At 44.4% G+C, this 18,070-nt stretch overlaps 1 long non-coding RNA gene across 1 annotated transcript; it reads left to right on the forward strand.

Annotated features, from left to right (window-relative positions):
* The first annotated feature begins 1,722 nt into the window (after positions 1-1,722).
* On the forward strand, positions 1,723-17,679 carry LOC128324648 (uncharacterized). Its single transcript, XR_008307003.1, has 3 exons — positions 1,723-1,841; positions 16,209-16,295; positions 16,836-17,679. It is a non-coding gene; the product is annotated as an uncharacterized LOC128324648 (long non-coding RNA).
* Positions 17,680-18,070: the final 391 nt, after the last annotated feature.

Genomic DNA, 18,070 nt, shown 5'->3' on the forward strand with positions numbered 1-18,070 from the left:
ATTTGGAGAACTGCTCTTAGGAATTTGTACTGGACACGCTGTTGATAGCACTGCTATTCTGCAGGCTCCCAGAAGCCTCTTTGCTTAGGCTTGGGACCACAGGCTTGTGGTTCTCTCTCTTGACATGGTCAGGAATCTCATGGGATTGTGGGCTCCCTGTTGGCATATTGGGGACACGTCATTTAGCAAACAGTGGGACAGTAGCCTCCAGATTCACCAGCTACAAAGCAAATTGAAAGGGGATTAGCCTTGTGTCTTCCCTTATGTTTGGGAATATCTAAGTAGACTCCGGAGTTAACTTTTAAGTTAGTCTCTTCAAGGTCTTTCTGTCCTAAGACTGACCCTTTACTTTCCCCTCCTCTGCAGTTGCCTCAAACAATAATTAATAATTAATAGCAATAGCAGTAGCAATAGCACTTACATTTATATACCGCTCTATAGCTGGAAGCTCTCTAAGCAGTTTACAATGATTTAGCATAATTAAGAATTAATCAAACAATAATTCAGCAGGGAAGTCAGAGAAAGCACAGTGAATGTAACTCCCTTTCCGTCACAAATGGTTGCGTGAGCCATAGGAACTCAGGGAGAGGTGCTCATTAAAAATAACGGGAGGTGAGTCTCACAATTGGTGAGACCCGCATTCAGAGGGTTTGCGGGGAGAGCAGGCTTAGCCAGCTCTTCCCGCAGACGATCCCCAGGCAGCCCAGGGCAGCTGAATCGGCCATCCACACAACTGCCGGCTCAGTCACAGAGCTGGCAGGGGCTGTGGGGATCAGGGGCCACGCGGCCCCGGAAGTTCCAGGATGCCCTGTGCAGGGCATGCTGGAGAGACCCCCAAGCTGGGAGGCTGCTTTTAAGCCTCCCAGTCGGGGGTCTACTCGTGAGTTGCCACAGCATGGAGAGTTGCCGCAGCACAGCAACACATGAGCATAAAGCCCAGGTTAGCGGAGCACTTGCTCCACTAACCTGGGCTTAAGGGAGGGGTACTTAAGCGGGTCACCCGCTTGAGAGCAACCGGGCTCGCCTGTGAGCCTGGTGGTTCTCATGGTAGCCAGAAGTGGGCTAGGCTCCCTTAGCCCACTTTTTGGCGATCGTGAGAATCGCCTCAAAGCCCGAATGCATTTAGGGCTAACCCCGGAGTTGCTCCATTAACAAGGCTCCAATGGGACAAAGTTGGAGAAGGGGCCCAACTGGGCACCATAGAGGAGGTGTGCCAGCAACTTGGCTTCAAACAGTTTAGGGGCTGCAGGAATAAAGTGGCCTCCTCTTGTTAGTAAGAATTTTAGGATGGCAGCGGTGCTCCTCTGGGTGTTTTGGGCAGCATGAGAGCCATGACCTTTCCTGTAGCCAGAGCCATGGAAGACCACCCCCAGGTATTTAAAGCATAAAACTTGCTCGATGTTGTGCCTTGGGAGGTTTTTGTTAGGTTTTTTGCACTTTACTACTTGCAGAGCTATACATCCCCAATAAACAGTTTATGAGTCAATGAGGTTGTTCTCACGACCAAAATCCCTGGTGGCTAGGAAGGGTGGAAAGCAGAAATATACCTGCCTGCTCCCCCCTCTGCTCCCCACCCCGCCATGAGCATATGGTCTCTAGTGCTCCACTGCACCATGAGCCCACATGATTAGCACAGTGCAGCGCAACTTACTGCATTGGGATCTGGAGGAGGAAGTCCTCCAGTATCCCACAATGCATTGTGCAGGCAGCAGAGTGGTGCAGCTCCTGGCTTCCTGGCCACTCTTTAAGTGGCACTGTGTGGTTTTAAGGAAGCCGCCAGGCTGCCAGAACAGAAGCTGCAGCACACAGTCCCGATTGCACACACGATTACGGCTGCCAAGGTAAGATGGGGCTTTGCCCCTTTAACCTAAGTAAAAGGTTAGGTTAAATAACAGGGTAGCTGTGCTCTGGAGCAACAGGGCAGGATCGGGTCCCAAGGCTCCACACGAATCTCTCTGCCCAGGTTTTTCCAGTCTTATACTGCTGCAGCTGCTCCTGTGAGTGATCTTAATGACTCTAGGTGCATAGGGCTTATAGTATCAGTCTCTTTAGCTTCTTGGCTATGACAAAGTGAAACTTAATGAAGCAACTAGAATCAAAAGGAAGCTGCAGCGAGGTACCAAATTAGCAAAGCTGGACAGAATTAAGTGTCCAGTTGTATTTCTTTTCTAAACCCTTAATTCTGAGACTTTTTAATTCCCACAGAGTATTTCCTTCCTTCTGTGTGTATGCAAATATATAAAGGAAGGAGGAATAGCATGGAACTCCTGGAAAGTTTCAAGTTCTATCTTAGGCCACAGCACTTCTCAGCTTAGTGGACCTTAGTGGTATTTGTAGGAATGGTGTCATTGGGGCCCTGGTGTGCTCTAAGCACACTGTTCAGTCTTCTAGAGGCTCTCTGGGCTGGTACTTATTTCTCTTTGATAATGTATAAAAATGAACAAAGAAGCAATGAACACTTTCTTCTTTGTTCATGATTATACATTATCAAAGAGAAATAAGTACCAGCCCAGAGAACCTCTAGAAGATTAAACAGTGCTCTTAGAGAGCACATGAGGACCTCCATGGCACTGTTGCTACAAATACCTCTGTACAAGAGCAAACATTTGCACATACAGCAGGTCCACTAAGCTGAGAAGTGCTATGGCCTAAGAGAGAACTTGAAACTTTCCAAGAGTTCCATGTTATTCCTCCTTCCTTTATATATTTGCATCTATATTAAAATCACCATTCATAAGGTCAACATGAGTATTTATTTATTTATTTATTTATCTGTCAAATTTGTACTCCGCCCCAAACATTCATCTCTGGTCAGTTAACAATAACATAAAACAAGTTAAAACATACACAAAAACTTAAAATAATTTAGACAATTAAAAATCAAAAACAGATTAAAACCTAAAAATTTAAAAAGCTGAAAAGGTTTGGTTGAAGAGGTGGGTTTTCAAATGCTTTTAAAAAATGGTCAGAGATAGGGAGGATCATATTTCAGTAGAGACATATATGCACACTAGCCAGTTAAAATGAACTCATGTTCAGTCTAACTAAAGTTTAAATGCCACAACCACACAAGCTTAAAAGCACTCATAAGAAGTAAATCCAACTAAAACAAGTTTGTGCAGCTTCTTAAAAATGCTCAGGGGAAATTCATGCATATATATTTATCGCACCAAAACTGCTATAGCAAGATTTGCGAAACATCCATTCGAGACCAGCCATCACAGACAGAATGTTCACATCACAGCACACCACAAACACATCACACTTTTCAATGCAGGCTTTTCACATTTCAGCTGCAAAACGGAGTGGCAGGTTTTGAGTGATGAGATATCAAGTGTTCTGCATGGAGTGATGAGATATAACATGTGTGACTCAGCCCTCAAATGCACAGTCCTGAAAGACCAAGGGATGCAAATTCGACAGCTGAAGTTCAGCCATCAATAATGTGTGATCCTGATACCCTAATTTGGTGCACCAATCAAATGGCAAATGCAAGAGGACTCAGTTGACTGATCTTAAAAATAATGAAGCAACCCAGGTGGTCCTCTAGAAGAGGAGTTCCAAAAGGGGGTACTAGTACCCCTAGGGGTACTTGAAAGGCTCCCAGCGGGCCTGCCACCCCACCCCCAAGCTCCAGACACTGTTTGTTCCCCATCTGATCATCAGCTTAAAGCTGACACATCTTCAGCAATGTATCCACTGCAGAAGGGGAGGAAGGAGGGTGAAGAATCTCCTCCTCTGCTCCTGATTGGCTGGCTATGTGCTGAAGCTCAGGGTACCTCTCCCATCAGCCTGACTGACAGGCTTCAGAAAATGAGCGCTGAATACTCCCATTCAAATTTACAGGAGTAAACATGCCCCCATTCATTTCAGTGGGACTACTCATAAGTAACTTATGTTGGATGTAAGCAGTGAGTAGCCTTTCTCATAACTGCAACCTGTGTACATGTACGTGTGTGTGTGTACAAAAGCTCTATGGGGTACCTGAGCTGAAGGTTTGCAACAGAAGAGGCACATTTGTTTAAAAATGGAACCCCTAATCTAGAATGCAACTCCTAATCTAAGCCATTTGAAAATGTGTAACCTACCAAACGTATTTTTGATGCTGGGAGTAGGGATGTGCCTGAAGTTGCTTCGGCACCGGCGAGGGTAGTTCTTTAAGGGTGGGGGAGGGTGCGCTCACCCCTCTTGCCGCATTTCCCCCGCCGGCGCGCTGTTATTTTTAAGCCTCTCGGGGCAGCAGCGTTCCTCCCTGCCGCCCCGTTGTCTTCATCGGCTGGAAGTGGCTGGAAATAGCAAGCGTGTGTGCACCTGACTGTATGCACGCGTGCGCCCGTCTGCCATGCACGTGCACGCACGCGACGGGCACATGTGCGCTTGATACTTCTGGCCACTTCTGGCCAATAAAGACTACCGGGCGGCAGGGAGGAATGCTGCCACCCAGAGGGGCTTAAAAATAATGGTGCGCCGGTGGGGGAAATGCAACGGGAGGGGTGAGTGCACCCTCCCTCGCCCTTAAAGAACTACCTACGCCAGTGCCGAAGCACCGAAATGGCCCCTGGAGCCGAAATGTTTTGGAGGCCTTTATAATGGCCTCCGAAATGTTTCGGGCAAAAGCCTAGCTGAGAGTTCTGGGTTCTCCCAGCGGTACAGGAGCAATATGAATGTACTCTTTGTGCCAATGTTCTTGGGTGCTAGGTGGCCTGGAATGCTGCTGGTATAGTGCTGAAAAAGTGGAAACAAGTAGTACTTCTAACTCATAAGAACATAAGAAAAGCCCTGCTGGATCAGGCCCATCAGACCATTTAGTCTAGCATCCTGTTTCACACAGTGGCCCACCAGATGCTACAAGGAGCCTACAGGCAGGAGTTGAGGGCACGCCCTTTCTCCTGCTGTTACTCCCCTGCAACTGGTATTCAGAGGCATTTTGCCTCTGGGGCTGGAGATGGCCTATAGCCATCCAACTAGTAGCCGTTGATAGACCTCTCCTCCATGAAGTGATCCACAAGTTGATTATGTGTGGTGTGAAAAACTACCTCCATCTGTTGGTCCCAGATTTCCTGGCAATTTCATGGGTTCTAGTGTTATGTGAGAGGGAGAAGAATTTCTCTCTATCCACTTTCTCCATACCATGCATGATTTTATAGACCTCTATCATGTCTCTCTGCAGTCGTCTTTTTTTCTAAACTAAAAAGCCTCAGGTGCTGCAGCCTTGCCTCATAAGGAAAGGTGCTCTAGGCCCCTGATCATCTTGGTTGCCCTCTTCTGCATCTTTTCCAGTTCTACAATGTCCTTCTTTAGATGTGAGGAACTCCAAAAAGATCTCTCCAAACTGGGGAACTGAGCGACAAAATGGCAAATGCGGTTCAATGTAAGCAAGTGTAAAGTGATGCACAATGGGCCAAAAAACACCAGCTTCACATATACGTTGATGGGATCTGAGCTGTTGGTGACTGACCAGGAGAGAGATCTTGCGGTTGTGGTGGACAGCTCATTGAAAGTGTTGTCTCAGTGTGCAGCAGTGTGAAAAAAGCTAATTCCATGCTAGGAATCATTAGGAGGGGCATTGAAAATAAAAATGCTAATATTATAATGCCCTTATACAAATCTATCATGCGGCCACATCTGGAGTACTGCATACAGCTTTGGTCACCGTATCTTAAGGATATTGTAGAACTAGAAAAGGTGCAGAACAGGGCAACCTAAATGATCAGTGGCCTGGAGCACCTTCCTTATGAGGGTAGACGACAGCATCTGGGGCTCTTTACCTTGGAAAAGAGGTGACTAAGGGGAGACATGATTGAAGTGTATAAAATTATGCATGGAGTGGAGAGGGTAGACAGAGAGCAAGTTTTCTCCCTCTCTCACAACACTAGAACCAGGGGTCACCCCATGAAACTGAATGTTGGGAAAATTAGGCCTGAAATCAGAAGTACTTTTTCACACTACGCATAATTAATCTATGGAATTCCTTGCCATGGGATGTGTTGATGGCCACCAGCTTGGATGGCTTTAAAAGGGGCTTAGACAGATTCATGGAGGACAGGTCTATCAATGGCTCCTAGTCTGATGGCTGTGGACCATCTCCAGCCTCAGAGGCACGATGCCTCTCAATACCAGTTGCAGGGGAGAAACAGCAGGAGAGAAGGCATGCACATACCTCTTGCCTGTGGGCTTCCCAGAGGCATCTGGTGGGCCACTGTGTGAAACAGGATGCTGGACTAGATGGGCTTTGTGCCTGATCCAGCAGGGCTGTTCTTATGTGGTGACCAGAATTGTATGCAGTACTCCAAGTGTGGCCACACCATAGTTTTTTATAAGGGGCATTATAATATTAGCCGTTTATTTTCAGTCCCCTTCCTAATGATCCCCTTTTTCACAGCTGCTGCACATTGAGTCCACACTTCCAACGAGCTGTCCACCACGACCCCAAGATCCCTCTCTTGGTCAGTCACTGAAAGCTCAGATCCCATTCAGTGTATACTTGAAGTTGGGGTTTTTCATCCCAATGTGCATCACTTTACATTTGGCAACATTGAACCACATTTGCCATTGTGTCGCCCACTCATCTAGTTTGGAGAGATCCTTTTGGAGCTCCTCACAATCTTTTTTGGATTTCACTACCCGAAAGAGTTTGGTATCATCTGTAAATTTGGCCACCTCGCTGCTTACCTCAACTTCTAGATCATTTATGAATAAATTAAAAAGCACTGGTCCCAGTACAGATCCCTGAGGGATACCACTTCTTACTTCCCTCCATTGTGAAAACTCTCTGTTTATACCAACCCTCTTTTTCCTGCCCTTCAACCAATTAGCAATCCACATATGTACTTGGCTTCTCCCAAGACTGCTAAGTTTCCTCAAGAGCCTTTGATGAGGAAGGAACTGTCGAAACATTGTTGATTAACCCCTGCTAACATGGCAAAGAAGCACCTTTTAATGTGGTGATCCTCTTTATTTAGCAGGAGGAGAGTAACTGGCCCTATCCACCCCCAGCACAGTACCTCTAGTGACTGTTGGTATCTATCTTATGTTTCTTTTCAGACTGTGAGCCCTTCGGGGACAGGGATCCATCTTATTTATTTGTTATTTCTCTGTGTAAACCACCCTGAGCCATTTTTGGAAGGGTGGTATAGAAATCAAATCAAATAAAATGAATAAATAAATAAATAAAAGCTTTTTGAAAGTCCAAGTATACTATGTCAACTGGATCAGCTTGATCCAAACACTTGTTGACACTCTCAAAGAACTCCAAAAGGTTTGTGAGGCAAGATTTACGTTTGCAGAAGCCATTCTGGTTCTCCCCCAGCAGAGTCTGTTCTTCTATGTGCTTTACAATTTTATCCTTGAGAATGCTTTCCATCAGTTTGCCTGGAACCAGACATTAAGCTAACCAGCCTGTAATTTCCCAGATCGCCCCGGATCCCTTTTTGAAAATAGGTGTTACATTTGCTATTTTCCAGTCCTCTGGTACAGAGCCTGATTATAGGGATAAGTTATATATTTTAGCAAGGAGGCTGGCATTTTCACATTTGAGTTCTTTAAGGACTCTTCGATGGATGTCGTCTGGCCCTGACTATTTGCTAATCTTCAATTTTTCCAGACAGTTTAGAACATCAACTCTTGTCACTTCTATCTGACTGAGTTCTTTAGCCTCTGTCCCTGAAAAGCCTGGTTCAAGAACAGGTATATGCTCAGTATCCTCTGCCATGAAGACAGATACAAAGAACTCATTTAGCTTCTCTGCAACCTCCATATCCTCCTTAATAATCCCTTTCACTCCCCCATTGTATAACGGTCCAACTGCCTCCAGGGCAGGTTTCCTGCTTCTGATATATTTAAAGAAGTTTTTGTTATTCCCATTGATACTTTTAGCTAAATATTCCTCAAACTTTCTTTTCGCCTCCCTTATTGTCACCTTACATTTCTTTTGCCAGAGTTTGTGTTCCTTTCTGTTCTCCTCATTTGGGCAGGCCTTCCAATTTTGGAAGGAGGTCTTCTTCACCTTTATGGCTTTCTTGACTTTACCTGTTAGTCATGCTGGCATCCTCCTGGACTTAGTGATACCTTTCCTCCTTTTGGGTATACAGTCTAACTGGGCTTCTAGTATTGTGGTTTTGAGTAAACTCCATGCAATCTGGAGCGAAGTACTCTCCTGATTTTCCCTTTCAGCTTTCTTTTCACCGTACTCCTCATTTTGGAGAAGTTTCCTCTTCTGAAATTCAAAGTGTCTGTGTTAGACTTCCTTGGTGATTCTCTCCCTGAATGTATGCTGAAATTGATTGCACTATGGTCACTGTTCCCTAAGAGGTCCATGACACTGACATCACACACCAGGTCCTGGGTGCCACTCAGGATTAAGTCCAAGGTCGCCTTCTCTCTGGTTGGTTCCAGGACCAACTGTTCTAGGGCACAGTCATACAGTGTATTTAGAAATTTGACATCTTCGTTATTACCTGACTGTGAATTTACCCAATCTGTGTCTTATCAATGGGACACTCCAGTCCCATCAATGGACTACACCGACATTTCTTGATCTAGCCACCAAAAAACTGACTACAAAGAAACATATTGAATATATAAAGACAAACATAAAAAGAGCCTTGCTGGATCAGGTCCAAGGCCCATCTATTCTAGCATCCTGCTTCACACATGGTCCACCAGATGCCTCCGAGAAGCTCACAGGCAAGAGCTGAGGGCATGCTCCCTGTCCTGCTGTTGCTCCCCTCCAACTGTTATTTAGTGACATCTTGCCTCTGAGGCTAGAGGTGGCCTATAGCCTTCAGAGTAGTAGCCATTTATAGGCCTCTCCTCCATGAATTTATCTAAACCCTTCTTAAAGCCATCCAGGCTGTTGGCTGTCACCACATCTTGTGGCAGAGAATTCCATCCATTGTCAGTCCTAAATTTCTTGTCAATCAGTTTCATGGGGTGACCCCTGGTCCTAGTGCTATGCAAGAGGGAGAAAAACTTCTCTCTATCCACTGTCTCCACACCATGCATGATTTTATAGACTTCTATCATGTCTCGCCTCAGTCATCTTTTTTCTAAACTAAAAAACCCCAGGTGTTGTAGCCTTGCCTTGTAATGAAAGTGCTCTAGGCCTCTGATCATATCACAAACAGATGATAGACAGACATATCAATGAAGGCTCATAGGCCCAAATGATAGGAGACCAAAGTGTGCACTATTTTGACAGTTTATAAGAAAAGGCTTTGCCTTTAACTATTTTTCATTGAGTAGTAAAGATGAAGGCTAAGGTCCCATCTAGCAAACACAGGATTCATTTACACAAGCTTACTGGGAAAGGGTGGCATCCAGGAATTCAAAGGAATTCAAGGTCTTCTCCAGCTATCAGTTTGGAAATGCTCTCCATCTTCCTCAGCTGACACTGCAACATACAAAACAGACGTCAGCGTTAAGTGCTGAGTGCTAACAAAATATACAATTTGTTATTTTAAGCAACCACTATTCCGAAGCATGGAGGCCTGCCAGAACTGAGTGTCACCGCTTATTTTTATTTAGGTCTGCAGAGAGGACTGTAACAGGCCTGTGAAGACAGTGAATGGAATTATTTGCCACCTGATTACATTTTCATATCTCAGAGGAGATCCAATAAAATCCAATAAAAGAAAACACAGCCTGATTTACATCACAGGGGGAACATGGTTTAGCCTGACTGAAGCCTGTATGATGCTTTGCCCAATCAAATTAACTGGCTTTGGTCATGATGACACAAACTTTGCGTTGCGATGGCAAAAGCAGAATCCGAGGTCTCACAAGAAAGGCAGAGATAAAGCCAGCATTCTTTCTTGGCTGTAGGGGATCAAAGTCTTCTTTCCCTATGGTATGGATGCTACCATACCAAGAGAACATTATTACCATACCCAGAGAACATCATTTTCCGACGTCAAAAATCAATGGCTGACATGAGGAAAATCACTCAAAGTAGTCTTATTGAAATCAGAAGACCAGTTAGGCCTAACTGGCTGTTTTAATTCCAATGGGACTACTCTGAGTAATTTTCCTCATTCTGTCAGCCACTGTACAACCTTGACATAGATCTGTCCCAGCTGGAGCACTCTGTGTATGCTCGTCTTACCCTGGTTCTCATTATATATCCAGGGGACACACAAAACAGAGTCTAAGACATATGGAACTGCCATACACTGAGCCCTTTCTCATGATCAGTGAGAAAGGGCTTGAGGGTGCATGGGAGAGGAGGCTTGAAAAGCTAAACTCCTTGCAGACAACCCTTGCTCTGTCTGGGTGCGGAGATTGCACGCCCAGACATGCAGCTGCCTCCTCTGGCAGTACGGAGCGTCAGAGGCCAAGATGCGTCACCCTGGCCCCTGGAAATCCCATAATGCCTTGTGCAAGTGCATGGTGCATTGCGGGTATCCCCCCCTGGTGCTGGCTAGGAGCTCCGCAGTCTCCCAGCCCCGGCTGCAAGCAGCCAGAGTTGGTTTAAAAATGGGGCTAAGGGAGCGTTTGCACTCTTAACACTGTTTAAGAGGCTGGCCTCTTTGGCAGGTTTGCCACCTCTGGGAGCTGTGAGGCTCTCAAAGGTTCCTACAACCAGCCAAGACCATGCCTGGCTTTCTTAGCCCAGTTTTGGCTGATTGTAAGAACAGCCTCATTGAGTCAGACCACTGGGCCATTTAGCTCAGCACTGTCTATTCTGACTGGCAGAGATTTCTTGACCAGGGTCCTTCTGAGCCCTGTAACCCCAGTTCCTTTAACGGGAGATGCCAGAGAATGAACCTGGAAGCTTCTGTATAAAAGGCATGTGCTTTAGCACTCAGCTATGGCACCTGCTCTTTGGTGCCTCCTCCTCAGAAGCTTTTGCTGAAAGATGACAAGGGAATGTTTCATATGAAAATAAATGCATATTTTTAGACTGGGAATGAAGTGTAAGCAAGAGAGCATTTTTATATTTTCCCTCTACAGTTTTGGTTGATGTAAATGTCTTTGGCCATGCTAGATGTCATAACCTTTTGAATGACACCTATTGGCTTAGATCAGCTGAGCAGTTTCAGAGCCTTTCAGTGCAGTGGGCGACATGACCCTTGCTGCTTGCATTTGCAGGTTTGCCTGATGCACATGATGTACTCAGTGTACAGAACTGACATTTCCTTGTTGCACAAATTGGTTTTTTGCAGGGTTTTTTGGCCCAATGTACACATAGTAATGAGCCCCCTCAATGACATTTGAAGGGTTTTACTTTAATCTAATGCATGACTGCATCGGAACAAATGAGTTTGTTTTTTTCCTCCAAAGGACTGAGTGAGAAAGAGTTTCAAATATACCTGAATAGCTTTTGTAATTTCCCAGAGAAAACTAGTACTTACAGTATTGAAGAAGCTTGGGTGGCAAAACTGACAAATTAAGAGACGTCTACATTCCCATTATTTGAGTGTCTCTCAGAAATTGTCAATGCAGTTCATCTGAGAGTTGGTACATAACACAAAGCCTACTCTGTCTGCTATTTCTTAATATATAATTACAAGCACTAAGGAAATCCGTACCTATTATGCAGTCCTGGAAAATGAAGCAATGTGGAATAAAACACTATCGCTTTCCATCTGGGGGTGGGAAATGGTAGGTAAGAGGGCTGTGCAAAGAATTGGCTTGGAAGCATTGGAGCCAAATTATCTGCACATTGTCCCTGGCCCTGTGGGAAGGGATGGGGCTATAGCTCAATGGTAGAGTGTCTACTTTGCATGCAGAAGGTTCCAGATTCAATCCCTGGCATCTCTAGGTAGGGGTAGGAAAGACTTCTGCCTGAAACCTTGGAGAAGCTGCTGCCAGGTAGTGTAGACCAGGGATTCTCAATGCTGGGTCCCCAGATCTTATTGGACTTCAACTTCCATAAGCCCCAGCCCCAGTGGCCTATGGTTGGGGATTATGAGAGCTGAAGTCCAATAACATCCATGGGCCAATGTTGAGAATCCCTGGTGTAGACAATTCTGAGCTATACAGACCAATGGTCTGACTTGGTATAAGGCAGCTTCTCCTGTTCCTGTGCTTACTTCTGTGCAGAACAGTCCTGTGCACAGCTCCCGAGATTTTTACACAGCCCTTGTAGGACTGCTGGTCCTGGTAGAGCTGGTCTAGAGGAGAAGAGCTGGTCTTGTGGTAGCAAGCATGAATTGCTACCTTTGCTAAACAGGGTCCACCCTGGTTGCATATGAATGGGAGACTACGTGTGTGAGAACTGTAAAAGATTCCCCTCCGGATGGAGCCGCTTTAGGAAGAGCACCTCCATGCTTGCATGCAGAAGGTTTTCAAGTTTCCTCCCTGTCATCTCCAAGATAGGGCTGAGAGAGACTCCTGCCTGCAACCTTGGAGAAGCCACTGCCAGTCTGTGTAGACAATTCTGAGCTAGATGGACCAATGGTCTGACTTGGTATAGGGCAGCTTCCATATATTATTTGTTCTGTGAGAAAATGATCAATGTAATTCATAGAATGCAAAAGCAGAAAGTGATAGTTTCATAAACATATGGGGGTGAGGAGAGGAACCTGTCCTAAACACTGTTTGCAAGGGTTTGCAATCCACCCCTCATGGATTTCCTTCCCCTTCTTCCTGATTGTTACGGCTGTCATAACCCAAACAGGAGCCTGTACCTGCTACTGTACTGCTCTATAAGGCCCCAGAGCAGATTTGGGGATATGGGTGCCACTCTGGCTGTTTTCAGGATGATGATGGACACCAAGCAGTTGTTGAAATGGACACCTATTTGTTTCTAAAAACTACTGAAGTGCCTTGTCCTTTCCATGAGCAGTGGAGAGGACAAGGGTAACAAGTAAAGGGTGACTCTTTAAACTCAACATTCTCCCATAGTCTTAGCAAGATTCAGTGGTTGAGGACAACATGGCTGAGCCAATTGTGCGGTCATTTATTATCACATTAGCATAATCCAAACAAAGAGAAACTTGGAAACATTTCTGTAAAGGAAATACCACAGGGAATATTTTTCTCTCCCATGAGTTAAATTTCATTATAAACTATGTATCTCAAACTGCCTGAATGAGAATATTGATACTGCATTAAACTGTGTCAAGCTTACGCTAAGGTGGGCATTAGAATTCAAGGCACGGATGCCATTTTCTTGATGCGTTGGCTGGTTCTGGGACGCCCTAGATATAGGAGGCAAAGAAACGTTTTCCCCGTTTCTTAATGATCCGAAGCTTCCTTTGTATCTTTTTATTACCGCCTACAGAACAGTACATAATAGAGATGTTAATGTCAGATTGACCTTGAATACTTGCAGAGATGTGCAATAATGACACCACAAATGGTTCAACGCAGAATGGTTCAAAGATAATAAGCCTTTCGTTCAGGAAATGCAGCACTGGAATAGAAAGCAAAAAGTGTGAATGAAAAGGTGCAGATAAAAGACTAGCAGCCCTCATGAAACAACTGTGAAAGGAAGAAAAAACTAGTATTTGTTGGCCTACATTCCTTTAGAATTCCTGTGATAGTGTAGGTCTGTTTTGGAATGTAACTTCAACTGGGCAATATCCTCACATGCTGTTGAAATTCCTCATGAAGACCAAAGTGTCAGCCAAAATAAATGGATCAGGGATGAATCTTTGCAGTACATCTTTGTGTATCTTTTGTGGTTATTTATATCTATGGAAAGCAGCAATAATACACTTCAGAAGGACCCCTTATATCCATTTCATTTTTGAGGTGCCTGTCTCTTATCTGGACTTTTTTGTTTCTCCACAGAATTGCTTTACTTAGGAATACAAGTCTAGTCTTCTAGCTAACAGGGAGATCAGACTCATAACAGCATTGCAACCATACTTCAGAGGTTGCATTCATTCTGCAATCATGAAGAACATACATTTTAGTATTTTTCAATCTTTTTCACATCTACTTTACATCTTATTTCACTGTGTCCCTTATATGATCCACCCCTATCAACAGCAGTAGAAAACAATGCTGAGTTCAAATCTTAGTGGATTTTGTAGCTTTGAGCCCCCAGTCTAGAATGTTAAAAGTTTACCCTTCATATAACCACTTCAGTCAAACGATGAAGACATATAAAGTGCTGGAATAATCTGTAAAATAAAGCTTTAAATACATATTTATATTCTCCTTAAAGAAATAACATAACATTTATTTAACTTAATATCTAAAACATATAAATACTTTAACAGACTAATTGCCAAATAGGAAAGAAGAAATGGCCAAGTTAACTTATATTCATAGGTCCTCAAGGAGTTAAATAAAGCTGCTGTCCTCCTCTTAGCAATATGGACTCCAGAGGAGGTGGAGGGAAATGCCCAGGTATTTATAATCCAGTGAATGACAGAAGAGTCACTAAAGGCACCAAAGACCAGTTTCTCAGCTGAGAAGGCAAACCCCTTCAAATTAAACATGAAACTGACTATGCTCCTATGAATGGACTAAAAATCTCTACTCTTCAGAAATTAGTTTGCTGTTTCTCTGTCTCAGAAAGGCCTCCTCATATCTGTTGGAAGTGAAGGACTTTGCACTCCCTCATGCCTCAATGACAGAGGGGAACAGACTAGTGAGTCAGACGGCTAGAGGGATCAAGACGTTGGTCATTCCTCCTCTCTACTGCTCTGACACTGTCCCTTTGATATACAGATTGCTACTCTCAGGGACTTCCTTCCTGCCTGCCTCTCTTCCTTTTTTCCTTCTTCTTCTCCCTTTCACACACGGTCGCCTCTCTCTCTGCACCATGTGTGCAGAGATGCAGACAGCATCTCTCTGCATCCAGCTAGATATATAGATTAGAGATTCTATCTCTCCACTTTCCTATCTAGAATGGAGTTCTCCAATAAAGACTCCTCATATTGATTTGAAACTATGAACTGGCTCCAAGTTTCTTTTGGCTCTTAGCAGACACACATGCCTGGGCAGACTCCACTGTGTTTTGCCTCTGTGCACTCTGCTGAAATAGAAGGGTATCTCTTACCAAAGATAATTCCCAACAATATCCACCACCTTCTTTCTTTGCTCAGCCACCGACTCTCCAACTTTACTCAACATGCCATTCATAGGGTTGCCAACATTCCCTTGCCTGAATAAGGGACATGGGTGGGGGAAGTATGTGGGAGCCAGAGTGCTCTATGTGTTTTTACCACTTTCAACTTAAATGATAACTTTCAACTTAGATTGCTTCTCCTTTGCTTATTGATAGCCAAACTGGGTTTGGTTATGGATAGCCAAACATGGTTAGCCAAACTTGGTGTGATGGGATTTTGTTTTCTAGAGAGAGAAGTGTTGTTAGCCAGTAATGATAGGTTTCCTACTTGAGCACTATCTAGTAGTTATCACTTGCATGATTTTTCATGATCCTAATACCAGGAGAATGTCATTATTTATTTATTTAATTTATATACCACCTGACATAGCCAATCATTGATGGCTCTTGATGCTTTTGTTAGGGTTGGCAACCTTAAGCCAGCAGGCCACCAAAACCACAGAGTACTCTGGTTGGTGGGGGAGGAGGGAAAGGAGTTGGATGTTGAAGCTCACGATCATGACCTTTATTTCGTTATTAGTTAAAATAACTGGTTTGATAAGGGACGTCCCTGCTAATAAGGGACTGTTGTTAACCCTACCATTCTCTCAACTTCTCCCATTGCGTGGAAAGCAGGCTGTTTCACCTATACCTTGCACAGGCACAACTTTGTTGTGTGGGCCAGTATTATTCCTAAGGGATAGCACAAAATGAGGGACCACAGCTTCAGCTTGCATAAGTAGCTAATCAGTTCCTCCCAGGCATGGCCTTATAATGAGGTAAAATGAGGTGGTCACCACAGCACTTCAGGCAATGGAATTCTTTTCCCCATGCTAATTCTGTTAAGTCTGATCTGCTTATCAGTGGGAGGTTCTGTCTTTAGTTGAAAGAATTCCACATGCACTACACTGAACAGAGTTGGACTGGCTCTGCAGGAAGACTACCGTGCCTGATGCATTTTTAATGTTTTGCATATCATAGAGTTTCATTTAAAAAGCACATATAATTTCCCTGCAGAGAAATGTGTTACTTAGAAACCAGTGGAGTTTCTGGGAGTGGAAAAATAAATCCCCCACTTGTACGACTAATGGATTTTTGTTGTAAAATTGGTGATATGAAGGAAAACTTCATCTTTCGCATGTACATTTTCCCTCCGATCCAACCACATTTTCTAATTGCCTTTTCCTGTTGTGATGATTTACAGTAAAGACTGCTGTTGTTATCCCCGCCTCCACTTCAAGACTGGAATACAAGTAACTAAAGCCCCATTCAAAAGCTGGCCTGGATCAAGGTATGGATTAACCAAAAACACCACATAAGCATGACTACCCCCATTTCCGTGATGAGGAGACTGGGGCACCCCCAGCCTCCTGATCACGGAAATGGGACAGTCACTCTAACAGCATCTGTCTCTTCAGACAAATGCTGCTATAATGTGAACAGTGGAGTCAGGAGGCTGAGTGATAGACAGGGGGTGGGACTTTTTAACTTCTTGCCCCAGTGTAAGTGTGTACAACAGGAGTTCAGTGAACGCCCGAACAGGGCTATAGCCTTCTTGCTCCACACAACTGCTATCACATTTAAGCTGGACCTTGGACCCCAGATACAGACTGAATCAGCAACTGTATAGTGCTGCTGTGTGCTATACACGTTACCCAACCTTAATATTCTTTTAAAAGTGACTTATTTAAACAAGATTAGCAAAAGAAAGGTTAACTCCTATTGTGAAAATCAGATGTTTTCAGCAAAACTCACAGATATTGATTTAGTTGATTTGCATCCTAGATTACAATCCTCTGTGATCCTATAGGCTCCATTTTGTATGTGACAGGTCTAGCCAAAAAACTTGGAGGAAGAATGACCTCCACAAAATGCACTGTAATTAAATTCTCGTTGGCTGGTACAGTCAGATGGTCAGGATAAACAATCCCATGAAGATTGTGGCCTCTCCCAGGAACAAAAGAAAAGTAAGTGCTGACTTGCACACAGAGGTTTATTGAAATATATCTCAAATGAAAAGTGCATATCAGCTAACATTGAGGTCAAATGAAATACAGTTATAGGGAAGCAAACAGTAACACTTATCAGCTTTTAGAATTTGCTAGCAATTCTAAATTCCAAATAGAAAGAAAGAAAGAAAGAAAGAAAGAAAGAAAGAAAGAAAGAAAGAAAGAAAGAAAGCCTCTTAAGAAGGAGTGTGTCAACACAGAGTTATAAATTTAAGCACATGTATTTTTAAAAAGGACCACACAGATTGTGACCCATTAAGCCAAACATAACCCACCAAACATTTAGTATGTCTTGCCAGGTGGTTGCCATCCACTATGGCCAGAGGTGCACCTAGGTAATTTTAGAGCCTGGACCTAGAGGCCTTTGGAGGCCCCCCCACCCCTACAAATTAAGCATCATCATGCTTTAGGGATGTGCACGGAATCGGCTGGCTTGGTTCGGTTCGAGGACTAGTTTGGTCCGGCACCCCTTAGAACCCCCCTGGTTTGGTCCGGCCCGGGGGTGTGTGTGGATGGGTTCATGAAGTTTTTTTTTTTTTAAGTTTTAAATTTTTTTTAACCTCTAGCCCCTTTGGGGGGCTTTCTCTAGGCCGCGGGTGTGTGTGTGTCCACGAAGGTTCCCTCTCCCCCTGCTGGCCTAGTTTATCACCGCCGTGTCCCGTTTTAAGCCCCTTTTTGGCCCATTTGGGCCTTGGTAAGCTGGTGCGGCTGCCATGTTGCCCATCACGCATGCGCAAATGGCCTCTGTGAGGTATGGCATGGCCCAGGGCCTCGCAGAGGCCATTTGCGCATGCATGGTGGCGGGCAACATGGCTGCCATGCCAGCTTACCAAGGCCCAAATGGGCTGAAAAGGGGCTTAAAACGGGACATGGTGGTGATAAACAAGGCTGTCGGGGGAAGATGAACCTTTGCAGACTCCAGTGGCTTAGAGAATGCCTGCCGAAGGGACTAGAGGTAATTTTTTTAAAAAACTTCTCGAACCCCCCCGAACCATCGGGGGGGTTCGGTCTGAGATAAGACAGAATGTGTCTGTGTGTGTGTGTGTGTGTGTGTGTG

The sequence above is a fragment of the Hemicordylus capensis genome, chromosome 4 (assembly GCF_027244095.1).
Source record: "Hemicordylus capensis ecotype Gifberg chromosome 4, rHemCap1.1.pri, whole genome shotgun sequence".
Classification (NCBI taxonomy): domain Eukaryota; kingdom Metazoa; phylum Chordata; class Lepidosauria; order Squamata; family Cordylidae; genus Hemicordylus; species Hemicordylus capensis.